General features: G+C 40.8%; 1 protein-coding gene across 4 annotated transcripts in view; it reads right to left on the reverse strand.

Moving 5' to 3' along the window:
- The window catches only part of LRBA (LPS responsive beige-like anchor protein), a 456,729-nt gene that overhangs the window by 440,742 nt on the left and 1,161 nt on the right, over positions 1-14,826 (reverse strand). The window lies entirely within an intron of this gene.

Consider the following 14,826-nt stretch of genomic DNA (forward strand, 5'->3'; position numbering starts at 1 on the left):
GGGTGACAATTTGCCCCTACATTCTCCATCGGCCAGTGTGTATCATATACTACAAATTCAGACCATCCTATAAATAACATTACTTAATGACTACACAAACATTTTTGCTTGCTTACTACAAACCTCTAGCTTTATATCCTAGATTTGTCGCATATGGCACTACAAATAAGTGACAGCTTCTCTCAAGTACCATATTTTTCCGTGTATAAAATGATACTTTTTTCCTTAAATAATTTGAGAAAAAAAAGTGAGGGTCGTTTTATGCATGGAAGGCAGATGTTTAACACTGCTTTTTGCGATGGCACAGGGCTCAGGAAAAAGGAAGGGGAGATGTTGCTCCCTTCCGTTTTGCTAAGCTCCATGCCTTCTCAAAAGGAAGGTGTTGCTCCCTTCCTTTTTGCTAAGCTCCATGTCTTCTCAAAAGGTGAGGGCCACTGGGTTTTAACAAAAAGGAAGGGGAGGCGTTGCTCCCTTCATTTTTGCAAAGCTCCATGCCTTCTCAAAAGGCAAGGGGCATGGGGCTTTAGCAAAAAGGAAGGGGAGGCATTGCTCCCTTCCTTTTTGCTAAGTTCCATGCCTTCTCAAAAGGCAAGGAAAAGCGGCAGCCACTTTGACAGCCGCTTTCCTTGCCTTTTGCCAAGGTATGAGGCTTAGCATAAAATGGAGCCCTTTGATCCCAGCCTTTTCTAATTTGGGGTTAGAAAAGGGGGGTAATCTTATACTTTTGGTTGTCTTATAAACAGAAAAATATGGTAAGTATGAATTACATTTCTGAAAGACTGAACATCAATGCATTTGGGGAAGAGCACTCTTTTTACCTTCTAATCTAAATTCTGTCTACCTTTAAAACAAACTTCAATATAGGAATTTTGTCAACAGTCCTAATAATCAAAGTATATGAAAAACAGGAGGAAATCACAAAAATATATATTTACATGAGCAAAAGTTTCCACAACACAATCAAGGAGGGCAAATTTTTATTTTTATCATTATGAGAAAATAGAAAAAAGCATTCCAACCAGAAAAAAGAACCAATCATGTCTGTAGGGAGATCAGCATAGCAGTACAGTAGCTCAACTTCAGCAGTTAGCAATATGTCTGTCAGTATACATTAAAACAAACAAACAAAATTGAAGATCAACGGGGAGTAAGTGACTCCCTTGTCTACCATGCAGGTACCCACGAACAGAACTTTGCTTTCCTTATCCTATGGGATAGGAAAAAAAAAACTACACTAAGAATGATCAGAACATCATGAAATGTTAATATGGCAGAATGAAATCAATAAAAGAGCATATGCTGAGCTACAGAAATTTTAACTGTCAATTTTGAAGACAGGTTGTCCAGCTAAAAAATGAATACCATGAGATTCACAGGTACCCGGTAGTCCCAACTGTACTGCATATATGCCAAAGTGTACAACACAGAATGAGAAAGTAAGATCTTATGACCTCAATCAAAGACATGTTATTGTTTCATGTTGAAGTGTCTTCTAATGAAGTTAGTAAATGCAACAATAACCAGTTTCAAAATGTTCCTCAGCACAAAATAAAAATGAGGTATTTGCAAGTACTTTCAATAAATATTTTCATCTTCTATGAGTCTAGTCAAACCTATGTTTTTACTTTTTATTTTGACTGTGACTAGGCAAAAATGATTCCTATAACCTTCCAAAGGTTTTCAGTTAGCATCACGTTTGTTACTTTCATAAACTACAGGAAACAAATGCAATTTGAAAGGCTGCCCAATTCTATTTGCTTTTTTTAAAATTGTGTGTTTCACCTCATTTCTAAAAACAGAACACTAGAACAAAGGTTGTGCAGCTTGTCTATGATGGTTAATGGCCAAGTTATTCCTAAACTAATTTCTACTTCTGTTTCTGGTATTTTCATGGCAGCAACATACAAGGCACAATTGATGAACAAAGCAGGTCTAGAAAGATACAGTACTAAAAATATACCATCTATATTTTATAAGTTGGAATGGTAGCAACAAAGTACCCAAAGGCATTCCTGCTTCCTATAAAAATTGCTCATATTCAGACTGCAATCTCATATTTAATGAGTCATCCATATAAGTGCTGCCTCTTCTACTATTCAGTATCCCATTGCTCCTGAACACACTTTGCAATCACTGGACTGCTTTTGATGAGGAGGGTAGTTCTGAAGAATTTCCTAAGGATCTTTTCTGTTTCTTTTAAAAAAAAACCCAACCTAAGCATAATGATACTGCCATGGTTGTCTGTACTCTTGTTTTGACTCCAACCCCATCAGCACTCAGTCACTTCCATTTGCGATTAGAGGAAAGGATGAGTACAATGAGGTAGCTGAAGAAGTGCAGTATGTAGCATGATAGTATGCAGAACAGCCTAAAAGCAGCAAAGAAGCAGCAAAGAGTGAGGTTAATTAGAAGTAACTGCAGAGTTCGGAAAGTTAGTTTCAGAAGATATTAGTTAGATATAATGCCAAGAACACACCACCTATTAACTATCACTGTAGTCACAAATGTTGAAAGGTAACCCTTTATTTTCCCAGTTTTTGAAAGTCAATTACAGTAGTACCTTGTATTGTTTTTACAAAAAGATGAATGCCACAGGTTACTGGCCTGCGCTACTGAAAATATTTTCCCATTCACTTTTTCATTACAACAATAGAACTATGGGATATTCTTCACCAGTTTGGTAAGTCGCATCGTAGTAACAATAAAACTACTGTTACAAAGATACAAAGGTAGTGCAATATTATCTCTGGTTAAATTACAGTCCTAATTTATTTAATCTTCTTGGCAAAAGAAAAAAAGGGGGGTGAATTGTTCCAGCCCTTTAAGGACTAACAATTTTATTTCAGTACAGGCTTTCGTGGCTCACAGTCCAGACACTGAAGTTTAAACTGTTATGTGCCATCAAGTCAGAACTGATTTACAGCAACCCTAACAGGGCTTTCAAGGCAAGTGCTTTTAAGGAGTATCTTTATCAGTTCCACAACCCCAATGAGTTTCCATAGCTGAGGAGGGATTTAAACCCAGGTCTCCTGAATCTTAGTCCATCACTCTATCCATGCCACCAGACTGGGTACTTGGGGGTTTATATACATGACTGGTGTATTTCTACATATTGCCATGGCCAGATGAAAATACAGATAACAGACAATGTGAGAATGACCCATTAGCACACTCTCAAACTGCACGTTATTTCACTTACTAGGTCCTGGCAAGGACAACAGCTGTATACCAGGTAGACTTGACTGACATAAAAATACTAAGGGATATTACTGGGGCATAGATCTGAATCTGTCTAGAGAGGCTTTATACCTATGAGATAGTATACGAAGCTTAGTTATTAATGCATGTAATATTAATGAACTATTGCCATTTTCATCTGTTGTCTGTATTCTCATCACAGGGGTATGTACAAACATGCCAGTCATGTATCTGCAATCCAGCGTCTGACAAAGTAGACTTTGATCAATTAAAAGCTCACATTGAACTAAAACTGTTTTACTGCTAATTTTTCTTTCACCAGCATGCTGCGACAGCCTAACACAGCTACCTCTCTGGAACTTGTTTAGGGAATTAGTCATGGTAATCTGTTGCAGCAAAAACATCTTGTGACATCCAGAAAACAAACAAATCTTATTTCCTATGAGTTTTTGTTGCATGTGACACAGTGGGCAGCCATCCACAAGAGTCCAGGTATTTCTGATATAACTGGCTAAAAAAGCAGCCATGTCAGGATAAGTACTGTACTGTGAAACAGCAAGGCGCTCTTGGGCAATGGCTGCTCTGACTCTTTGTTCAGCAACATGCAAGGGATGCCAGTGTCACCGTTACTTCTACTGTTTGAATTTTCTTCCTCCTCTGGGTTGGCAAGGATGATTCAGGGGGGTGGCAGGAGGCTTCATAAGGGGTGGCAGCCCTTCTCTCCCCGCCTCAGGAAGCAAAGAGCTTGTGCCAGCCTGAGAAAGTAACTTGCCATTTGTAATGTGTTATTTGCAAAGCTCACACAGTTTTTACTGAGAAGACTGGGGTTTGAGAATAGAGAGGAGCAGCCAGACAAAAGAAAAAAAGAACTTTAAGGCATAAAGAACAGAACATCCAACAGAAACTGTAAGGATGGAAGAGAGCTCTATGGTGCAGTGGTTAAACTACTGTACAGTACTGCAGCCAAGCCTCTGTTTATGACCTGAGTTCAAACTCAAATGGATTCAGGTAGCCAACTCAAGGTTAATTCAGCCTTCCATCCTTCCGAGATTGGTAAAACGAGTACTATACCCAACTCCCAGGGGGGCAGGGAATGTGTACCCTGGATAATTACATTGTAAACTGCCCAGAGAGTACTCTAGCACTATTTAAGTCTAAACAATAAATTAATAAAACTTAGAAAAGCGCACAATCAGGATAAAGCTTCAACAAGTGCAAGACATGATAAGGCAGACATACAAGAGCTAAGAATTGTTCATTATTAAGCTTTTTTTAAAAAAAATACAGATAGCTTGTTCATAAGCCCTCTCTCAAAAGTCTGTACATATTCATCTCATCACCCTAAACTAGAGTTTTTATTTTAAAAACTGATTTTGTATTTTTATAAACCTTTATTCAAACTGGCTTTGTTTTGTTGTGTTTCAAGAGCCAGCTTTGCTTTGGCAGGTCACCTTACTTACTCCTATGATACAGTGCATCTGCAAGCACCTTTTATCCAGCCCACTGCAATTTTACACCAGAAGTCTAACCAAGCTCAAACCACCACTACTTTATCATGGCCATACTACATAGTATGAAGTGACAGAACTAGGATAACTAGCGCTAGAGGTGTATTCACCAATGGCTTAAAAGAGGTTATATAATAATGACACACATGCACACTTTTATTCAATACAAAGTGATTGTCTCTGTACTAGCTGACTTTCCTTGCTTGCTGCCATCATTAGAAAGCTTGGCTAATATAACAAAAGTAAATATTTAAGAAAGTTTTATCAAACGAGGGAGCACAATATGTTGAAGAATCAAAGTATTTATTTTAAAAATTCAGGGGGCTGAACCAAACTTTTCAAAAGAAACAAAATCCTATACCATTCTTGCATCTACCATCAATGCAGTCAAAGTTCTCGTTTTTTAATTCTGATTATCTGTGCACATTTCATCACACGAATAACAAGAATTTGAGACTACAGAGATATCCTGCTTATATTTCCAGCAAGCTGCCCATCAGTAGACATAGAACCAGTGGGTGGGAGAGTGGAATTCCAAAGAATACAGTAACGGAGACATGTAACTGCTGTATCATCTGGGTAAGTACGCCACAAGGTGACAACAAACAAATATAAGTTTGTTGAAATCCAGCTTAACTATCCTTAGTCAGAAGTAAATACCATCTGATTCAATGTAACTTACTTTCAGGTAAATGCATAAACAATTGTTGCTTTAGTCAGAAATATAGTTCACATGTAATTAAACCGTAAAGTGAAATTTACTGTGTATATTTATGGAGCACAGTTCAAACAAAAGAGAAATGTACACACTATATAAAGATATATGTTTAAAAATTAAGGAAAATAAAGTCTCCTTTACTTTTAAAATGTTTGAGTAAATGAGTTTTACAAAACATGCTGCACACAATACACAAAGCACAAGCTCCGGATTGAATTTCAGAAGAGAAGTGCTGTTATTGGTTCTATTATTTAATATACCTCTGTATAAGGAAATACACTTTACTTCACAGTTTACCACTTACAATAGGTCCTGGAGGCACTTTTGTTTAAATACACATCCCCCTCCTATTCCTAAATTGATTACTACATTTGCACAGAGACTTGCCCACTACATATCCATCAACACAGGGACTCACTCTATATGTACAACTTTTATGTCCACAGGTTACAGAGATGAGTTTGGTGAAAAGAAAGCTTTTAATACACATTTTCATCTTGGCTACATTTTCCTGCATGGCAACAGACATAGACCTGTTTTTAAAGCACATCGTTCAACACTAGAGGTGCAGGTGAAAATAACAAGGTGCTGGCCCACGGGGCAGGACTGTCCACTCACAATTTCGCCACTGCTGCCGGCTCCACAGAGGCTTCCTACCACACTGTTGTCCGCAATCAATTACCCACTCCTGGCAGAAGGCAGGATGGCAAGCCTCTCTGCCAGGTCGCACAGTGGCTAATCCATTGTTAGCCAACGCTAGTTATTTTCACCTGTGCGGGTATATTCATATACAAATACCCCCATCTCTTTTCAACACATCTTGTAAATCTGAAATGTAATGCCTGTTCCTCTCCTTTGACTCAACAGACCATGGACCCATTAGTCCATTCCTACAATGGCCAAAATTCTACCTCTGTCAGAAGCCAACAGAGGATGAAGATAGGAAAATAAGTTGTTGAAAAAGTAAATGAAAAATAGGTAGAACTGTTCCATCTCTCAACCAAGTACAGTGGTGCCTCGTACAACGAGTGCCCCGTTTAACGATGAATTCGCATAGCGATGGCATTTTTGCCATCGCTTTTGCGATCGTATAACGATGTTGCCTATGGGGAAAAATCGCTTTGCGATGTTTTCCCCATAGGCACCATTTTCCCCCAGCTGAGCGGCGGGAGCCTCCGAAGGAGTGCTCCCGCCGCTCAGCTGGGGGAAAATGCCTGCGGTGGCCTCGGAAGGACCCTTCCGAAGGGTCCTTCCGAGGCCACCGCTGGGATTCCCCTTCCCCGCGGCCGGCTTCCCCGGCCATGGTCGGACTCTCAGGAGTCCGACCATGCATGGGGTAGCCTGCCGGGGGTCGGATCCAAGCCGCGGCGAGAGGGTGGGGGGATCCGGATGGATCCCACCACCCTCCCCCCGCGGCCTGAGGAGGGTGGGAGGCATGGCCGGACTCTTTGGCAGCCACCGCGGCTCGCGAAGAGTCCGGCCATGCCTCCCACCCCCACCCACCTCCTGCGGCTTGAGAAGGGTGGGAGGCATGGCCGGACTCCTCGGCAGGCACCGCGGCTCAGATCGGATCGGAGACGCGGTGCCTGCCGAGGAGTCCGGCCATGCCTCCCACCCTTCTCAAGCCGCAGGAGATGGGGGTGGGGGTGGGAGGCATGGCCGGACTCCTCGGCAGGCACCGCGGATCGGATCTGAGCCGCGGTGCCTGCCAACGAGTCCGGCTATGCCTCCCACCCACCACCCACCTCTTGCGGCTTGAGAAGGGTGGGAGGCATGGCCGACTGTGCTTGCAGCAGCGGAAGAGGTGCCCGGTGGAGGAGAAGGCAGGAGCTGATCTGTCATTTCTCCTCCACCGGGCACCTCTTCCGCTGCTGCAAGCAACTTCGGGGCAGTCCTTTGGGGGAAGCCGGGCTGTGGAGATGAAAGGCAGAAGCCCATCCGATCTCCCCCCCCTCCACACCGGGCAGCTTCTCCCGCTGCTCCCGATGGTTGGGAGGGGAGATCGGATGGGCTTCTCCCTTTCTTCTCCACAGCCCGGCTCCTCCCAAAGGGCTGCCCCGAAGTTGCTTGCAGCAGCGGAGGAGGTGCCCGGTGGAGGAGAAATGACAGATCGGCTCCTGCCTTCTCCTCCACCGGGCACCTCTTCCGCTGCTGCAAGCACAGTCGGGGCAGCCCTTTGGGAGAAGCCAGGTGGTGGGGGAGAAGGCAGGAGCCGATGCCGTCTTCCCCCCCTCCCCCGAGGCTTCTCCCAAAGGGCTGCGCCCGATAGTGGGGGAGAAAACTGGATAATCCGTTCCTATTGGAACGGATTATCCGGTTTTCAATGCATCTCTATGGGAAAACACGTTTCAATTAACGATGTTTTCCCATAGCGATGTTTTTTTGGAACCAATTAACCTCGCTATGCGAGGCACCACTGTACCAAATTAATGTACAACCCTTGACTCTTTGGGTTCAACTTCACAGTGTTATACTGGACTTTTAAAATAAATACATAAAGAGGTTTTCCTAAAACATACCTTGATGTTATTGTGAAGAGAAAAGAGTAATCAAAGAGGATTAAATCTCTGAACTAGACTCAAACTTGCTCTCAGGTAGTCCAATACTCTTTGATATCAATGTGCCACAGTATTCCGTGGCCTGGGCTACTCCTTAAGATGCTAACTATAGATCTTCCATCAGAAACTCTAAGTTCAGTACAGCACTCTAAGTTCAGTACAGCATTGGTTCTTGCAACCTGGGTTACTCAGGTGTTTTTGGACTGCAACTCCCAGATGCCTTCACCACCAGCTGTGCTGGCTGGGATTTCTGGGAGTTGCAGTTCAAAAACACCTGAATAACCAAGGTTAAGAACCACTGCAGTACAGCATGACCACATCATGCGGTGCAAACAAAGCCATAGTTGAATATCTGGCAGCAACTTTGGAACTAACCAAATTATTCTCAAATAGTACTTTGGCAAGCACTAAGGGACGTGGTGGCACTGCAGGTTAAACCACTGAAGCCTCTGTGGTGCAAGGTCAGAAGACCTGCAGTCATAAGATCGAATCCACACGACGGAGTGAACTCCCGTCGTTTGTCCCAGCTCCTGCCAACCTAGCAGTTCCAAAGCATGCAAATGTGAGTAAATAAATAGGTACCACCTTGGTGGGAAGGTAAACGGCGTTCCGTGTCTAGTTGCGCTGGCCACGTGACCACAGAGAATTGTCTGCGGACAAACGCTAGCTCTATGGGTTGGAAATGGAGATGAGCACCAGCGCCTAGAGACAGACTGTCAAGGGGAACCTTTACCTTTACTAATTATACACCCTGCCAGAATATGCAATAAAGAAAAAATCAATCCCTGCTCAAAATCTTCCTGTCCATATTTAGGAAGGGATGGAGATGCACAAGTGTTTAGTGAAGAAAAATACATACAGTCATTCTTGCAAATGACTCTTGCACAGCAAGAAGCAAGTCTATTTTCCTTACAAATACACTTGTCTGTAACTGAAAGAATTAACTTGCAAAACTCCAACTACAAAAAAGCCACATAATATGAAATACTGTGAGTCATATTCAATATTTTTCCTGCCTCAATCTGTGACCTCACCTGTTCACCTTGGAGCTAATTAGAGAAGGGATGTGCCTTCTTTTAAAATAATATTTTCCCCTTCTCATAAACGTGGACTTAAGAGCTATAAAACAATTTAAGTGACACTTGAGTCTCATCTAATTTTATTGGTGGAAAAATAAAAGCCTGGAATCATAAAATTGTATTCAAAAAATAAAAATAGCATAATTTTTTTATAAAAGCCATGCAGAAATCTTAAGATTGTATCTTAAGATGAAGGGAAACTAGTAACTAAATGTCAGAAAAAATTTCTTTGCGATACTATCTGGCCACTTATGTTCCATTACGTTAAAGGCAATACATTAGAGGCATTATGATAAAGGCAAGTCAGATGAACAGCATTATGTCATTAGAACCAGAAATTAAGAAGGGGGATAAATCTTATGATTTACACACTTCAAACAGTTTAGCAGGTTGATTTGAAACTTGGCAAGGTACAAAAGGTGCATTCTTGATAATCCACTCTAATTTTGAGACAGAAAGGGTCAAAAATGGAAGCTTTATAAGAATATAAAGTTTGACAAGTAATTTCTAGCATCTTGACAGGTATTGTCAGGCTTTTTTCTTCACAGACTTTTGTGGGCTTAGATTTTCTTTGGTGAGTGCTCCATTGCTATTGCATCTTTTAGAAGATTTTTTCATGGTATATTGATGGGGATGTCTACTACACATTTTGCTATAGCAGCATAATGTTTTTTTTTTATTAAAAACACAATTTGGGGTCTACTGTACCCTATGGAGCTCTGGTGCACATCCTCAGTATGTTGTGTTGCTTAGCAACATGGTTAAAAATAAAGAAATGGCTGTGGGTCGGTGGATGGGGAGTAAATGAAACAACTGAAAAGGACCTTTGTCCGAGCTGATAAAATCTGACCCCTACATCCTGAGACCTAAACAGCTAAGAAAGGATTCTGTCATAGCTACTGAACCTTAGTAAGATTTGACAAAAACAGGAAGCAGAAATGTCCTGACTGAAAATATTAGAAAACCATTAGATTGACATATTGCTGCTTTAAGCATTGACTTCTGAGATATGGGATGTGGTGGCACTGCCGGTTAAACCACAGAAGCCTCTGTGGTGCAAGGTCAGAAGACCAGCAGTCATAAGATTGAATCCACGCATCGGAGTGGGCTCCTGTCGCTTGTCCCAACTCCTGCCAACCTAGCAGTTTGAAAGCATGTAAAAATGCAAGTAGATAAATAGGTACCACCTCGGTGGGAAGCTAACAGCTGGCCATGTGACCATGGTAACTGTCTTCAGACAAACTTTGGCTCTATGGCTTGGAAACGAGGATGAGCATCACGCCCTAGAGTCAGACGCAACTGGACTAAATGTCAAGGGGAACCTTTACCTTCGAGATATAATTTGGTCCAATTACTGAAATACAGTTTGGATCCTTACCAACAGTAGTCTTATCGCCTTCATTTTTTCCCTTTGGCCCCTACCATCCTATATAGCCTCGCATCTCATATAGGGAAGAGACTGCTGACCTCTGTGGAGCAGTCTGACCACTACTCTTACCACGTACATAACCATCAGAAATTCAATAGGTGAAACTTAACATATGAGAATGGAAACAACACTTGTGGATATTCTGCCTGTATTTGACCTTCAAGTTTTCTGTAAGAGAGGTAAGCTTAGTTTAACAATGGTTTAAAACAGCATTTCTCAAACAGGATAAAAGGGACCATTAGTTCTTAGCCCATTTTAGGTAGGCCTCGCCCAGTAACTCCAGCATACCAGACAACAGAAATAGGATGAGGAAAATGTTAGGAGTTAAGGGTGAAACAAATTGAGGAGGACAAATTAGAGGAAACATGGTGATAGGTTTGAAGGAGAGATGGAGAAAAAGAATATATCTTTGACTTTAAAATCCTCAAGTCAAGGTACAATCAGTCTCCAGAGTGGGATCACAGCCATGCAATAAAAGTCAGAGTAGAGACAGGTTTTTAGCCTGCTGTTTGGTCTGCTATGTGGACAATTGGTTCACTCCTTTTTCCAGTGATCCAAACTGTACGCAGAGCATTCCTACCTGCACCTTTCTAGGCCCTGCCAGGGGCTGCTCCTTTTGGATGCAGGTATAATGACTGCCACTTCAGGATTTTCTTTCACTTTCCGTATAGGCAATTGCTGGAAACTAACAAAATGTGCCCTGTGGCTCTCAAATTGCCTGCTACTGTCAATCTGCCATGCCATGAAGTGGCTTAAGATGACGACCACTTCAGGATATTGGCAAATTAAACACTCCCTCTCTGCACTCCATGAAGTGATTTTTTTTAAAGACTACAATAGGGCACTACTGATGTGGTAACATCACTTACGGAAAAGAAACATTTTCTCAGAAGCAGGAGAAGGCAGGATGGGGCAACAAGGGGCTTTTCTTGTCTTTTGCTTGTCTTAAACGTCTGGTTGAGAACCTGCCCAGAGCTGAGTCCAAAGTGAATTTGTCTGCAGGAAGGTTGCCATCAAGTCAATGATTTATGGCAACTGTTCTCAGAGTTTCTAGGTACAGAGTATTCAGAAGTGGTTTACTTACTAGTCCCTTCTTCTGGGAGCATTCTGGGATTTTACAGTTTGCCCAAGGCCACAGAAATTGGCTCTTACAGAATGCACACTGAGGAACTGAATTCCCAACTTCTGGCTCTGCAGCCTACTTCACTGAGCTATCCAGCCACCATCCACAACCTCTAACTACCCTATTTAGATCAGTCCAGTCCACTCCAATTGATCCTATATAGACAAGCCCTTAGATATTCCAGAACACCAAATTCTGCTTGCAATGCAGAAGCTGTCATGATGTATTTTAAAAGAATAGGTGTTAACAGTTAACACATTTTGAAATCTGACCCACCCATCAGCTTTCCATGATACAGCCAGTCTCTAAAACTTTTGGTGGAGTTATATTTCCTTGTCTTCATTAAAAAGGTGCTATTCAAAGTATGTCTAATAAATAAAAATTATTTCCTGGAATCTGAGTGAATATGGAAACCTCTTAACAAAATGTTAACTCAAAAGTTTTTGCTAACGTTCATATGCCTTACAAAATAAATTATATTGTCACATTCTCAAAGTTATCTCTCTTACACACAAAAACTACCTCACAAGTAGAGAGACGTATTGCTCTAAACAAGTTTACTAGCTTCAAGTGAAATGCTTGTCATTACAGGTAGAATGGATGCAGGTGGAAGGACCACAAGAAGCTTTTGTGGCTAACCGGTCTCTAGATTCCTAAATTACCCAGTATGTGAAAGTTTTAACTCCTATTATTCACATTGTCCTGAATTGCTACATTCCACATTTCTTCAGAAGTGTTTCAGATTAGTTTTGAACAGAGTTATGAAATTTGAACAAGGGGAACTTCAGTCTCTCAGCCATTAGGCCACACCAAGACTGTGATTCTATGCACACTTCCTAAGATGACATAATGAGAAAGCAAACAGTCATATGATGATGGTGTCTCAAACTGCATTCAGGATCTTTTTTCCTGATGTGATGCAACTTACATCAGCTGTTAGCAGACAGGCAGCAAACCAGGAAGCATAGGAAGAGAGTTTGGGAACAACCCCTCCCAATTAATCAGATGGGAGATCTGTGAACTACAGAATTCTATCCTAATATTGCATGAGTTCTACCACAGTAGTAGTTAAATTGTATAACTCACTGCACAATATGCAGTGATGGCTACCAGCTTGAACAGCATTAAAAGAGAACTGCACAACTTCATGGAGGTCAAGACCATCAATGGCTACCTAGGAGGGTGATAATATAAAATCCCCAGTATTGATATGAAGCCTATCCAAAATGGTGCAGGGGATAGTGTGAAGGACTAGGACTGGGTTCAAATGCCTACTGAATCATGGAGGGTCACTGGGGGTACAGAATTAGTAAAACCATTCCTTAAATATCTTACTTGCCTTGGAAGCCCTATCAAGGTTGCTATAAGTCGGCTCTGACTTGATAGCACATAACAAATTAATATGGGATGTGAGATTTCTGTTGCACTTGTGTGCTGCTGCTCACTCGGTTTCACACAGGCAACAGAACTGTTCCTATATGAAGAAAATTTTGACCCAAAGAGACTTCAGTCTGATCCAGCATAGTTCTTTTTATCATTAAGTTCAGTTCCCTATTTTACTGGATATATACTGGCTGGGATATAGTCTCACTAAAATAAAAAATTGAAGAAATATTGAAAGGCTATTTTGAATTTCCCTAGGTTACAGAGATATTCTTTCACTACAGAATGATGTTATACAATCTAATTAAATGAAACTCAATTTAACAGGGAAACAGCTCTGTGTTCTTGCTCATATTCCAGCAAAATGGGAAGTCAGGTGTAGAAGATGTGTTATAAGTTCCATATACAACTTCCTAAGATTCTTTTATGGTCTTTTACTTAAGTAACTCTAACAGAAACAACTTGCAAGCAATGTAATATTAGTACTGTTCATTTTTCTACAAAAATGTGCTATACCACATGATTTTATAGATGTTACTCTACAAATAAGAGCACTATGAGGCAGGAGCAACTTCTGAAACAGTAGCAAAACTGTGTTTACACATGCTCACAATATTCTGCACAAATAATGCAGAATTCCAGGGATTTCATAAGAATTTTATTACCATGCAGAACATGGCCCCAGCTTCATCTTGACCACAGGAATTTTAGATGGTTCAACCCACTTATTTTTTTCTCTCCTGGCCCAATGAACATTGCAAAAGAGATCTGGAGTGAGTTTTAAAATAACAACAAATTTTCAAAAGGCCTAGTATATATGCTTTTCCAGTAATTAGCTGAAGGTATTAATTTTCTCTTCCTGCTTTAGCAGGCCTAGGCAGCAGTTATCCAACAGAAACATTCCCTCACCTGTTGTCATTAAATGCCCATTAGGCAATGCTTAGCCATACCTACAGACAATTTAAAAAATAACAAAATTTGCTTGCATTGGAGGATAATGTACATAGATATCCAACCCCTATATAACACTTGAAATAAAGAACAGTTTCAAGCACTCTTGGAAATAAACTCTTACTTCTTTCCTGCTTTAACTTCAAGACTTACTACTATGTTCATAGCAATTACATTACACCCTAGCTGTAGATTCCCAACTGTGAAACAAAATAAATCCTTCCAGGTTTGTCAAAAACAAGAGGGACTTTTAATTAGACAGCCAAGTGAAAGTGCAGGACTTTGTGAAAGTGCAGGCTGTAACTTCCAAAAAGAGATCACATCAAATCACTCCAATTCAGATAGTTACATTTATGCCAATTCAGGATAGTCATCAGGGCAGTAAATGGTTTACTAAGGCAGTCTAGGAAGACATGTCCTTTCAAACTTGACATTTAAACTGGTCTTTACTGATTTTGATTATTGTGATTTTCATGGGTTTTTAAAGATTTATTTGATGTCTGCTAGCTGCCTTAAGAGCTTTCTTTTAATGGAAAAGCAAGATAAAAGTATAATAAAAGAATGACAATGAATCAAAGAGGTCATATTCTTTTCAGAATTCCAACTCCAGAGACTTACATCTATACAGAACAATACTGTATATACTGGACTTTTAGTTCCCATTACATTCCTAAGCTTAGCTTTAAATTATCTTAAACATTTTCAAAGTTGGGTATTCAAAGTTAACTATTGTCCCCTTAACTACAGTTGAGAGATGACCACTGATTACCCTTGCCCTTAAATGTTTACATAATTGTATATTAAATATACACAAACTTTGAAAATGTCACAATATTACTAGTTCCTAGCACAAGACTGTAATATTCTAACACCACTTAC

The sequence above is a fragment of the Pogona vitticeps genome, chromosome 5, assembly GCF_051106095.1.
Source record: "Pogona vitticeps strain Pit_001003342236 chromosome 5, PviZW2.1, whole genome shotgun sequence".
NCBI classification, from domain to species: Eukaryota; Metazoa; Chordata; class Lepidosauria; order Squamata; family Agamidae; genus Pogona; species Pogona vitticeps.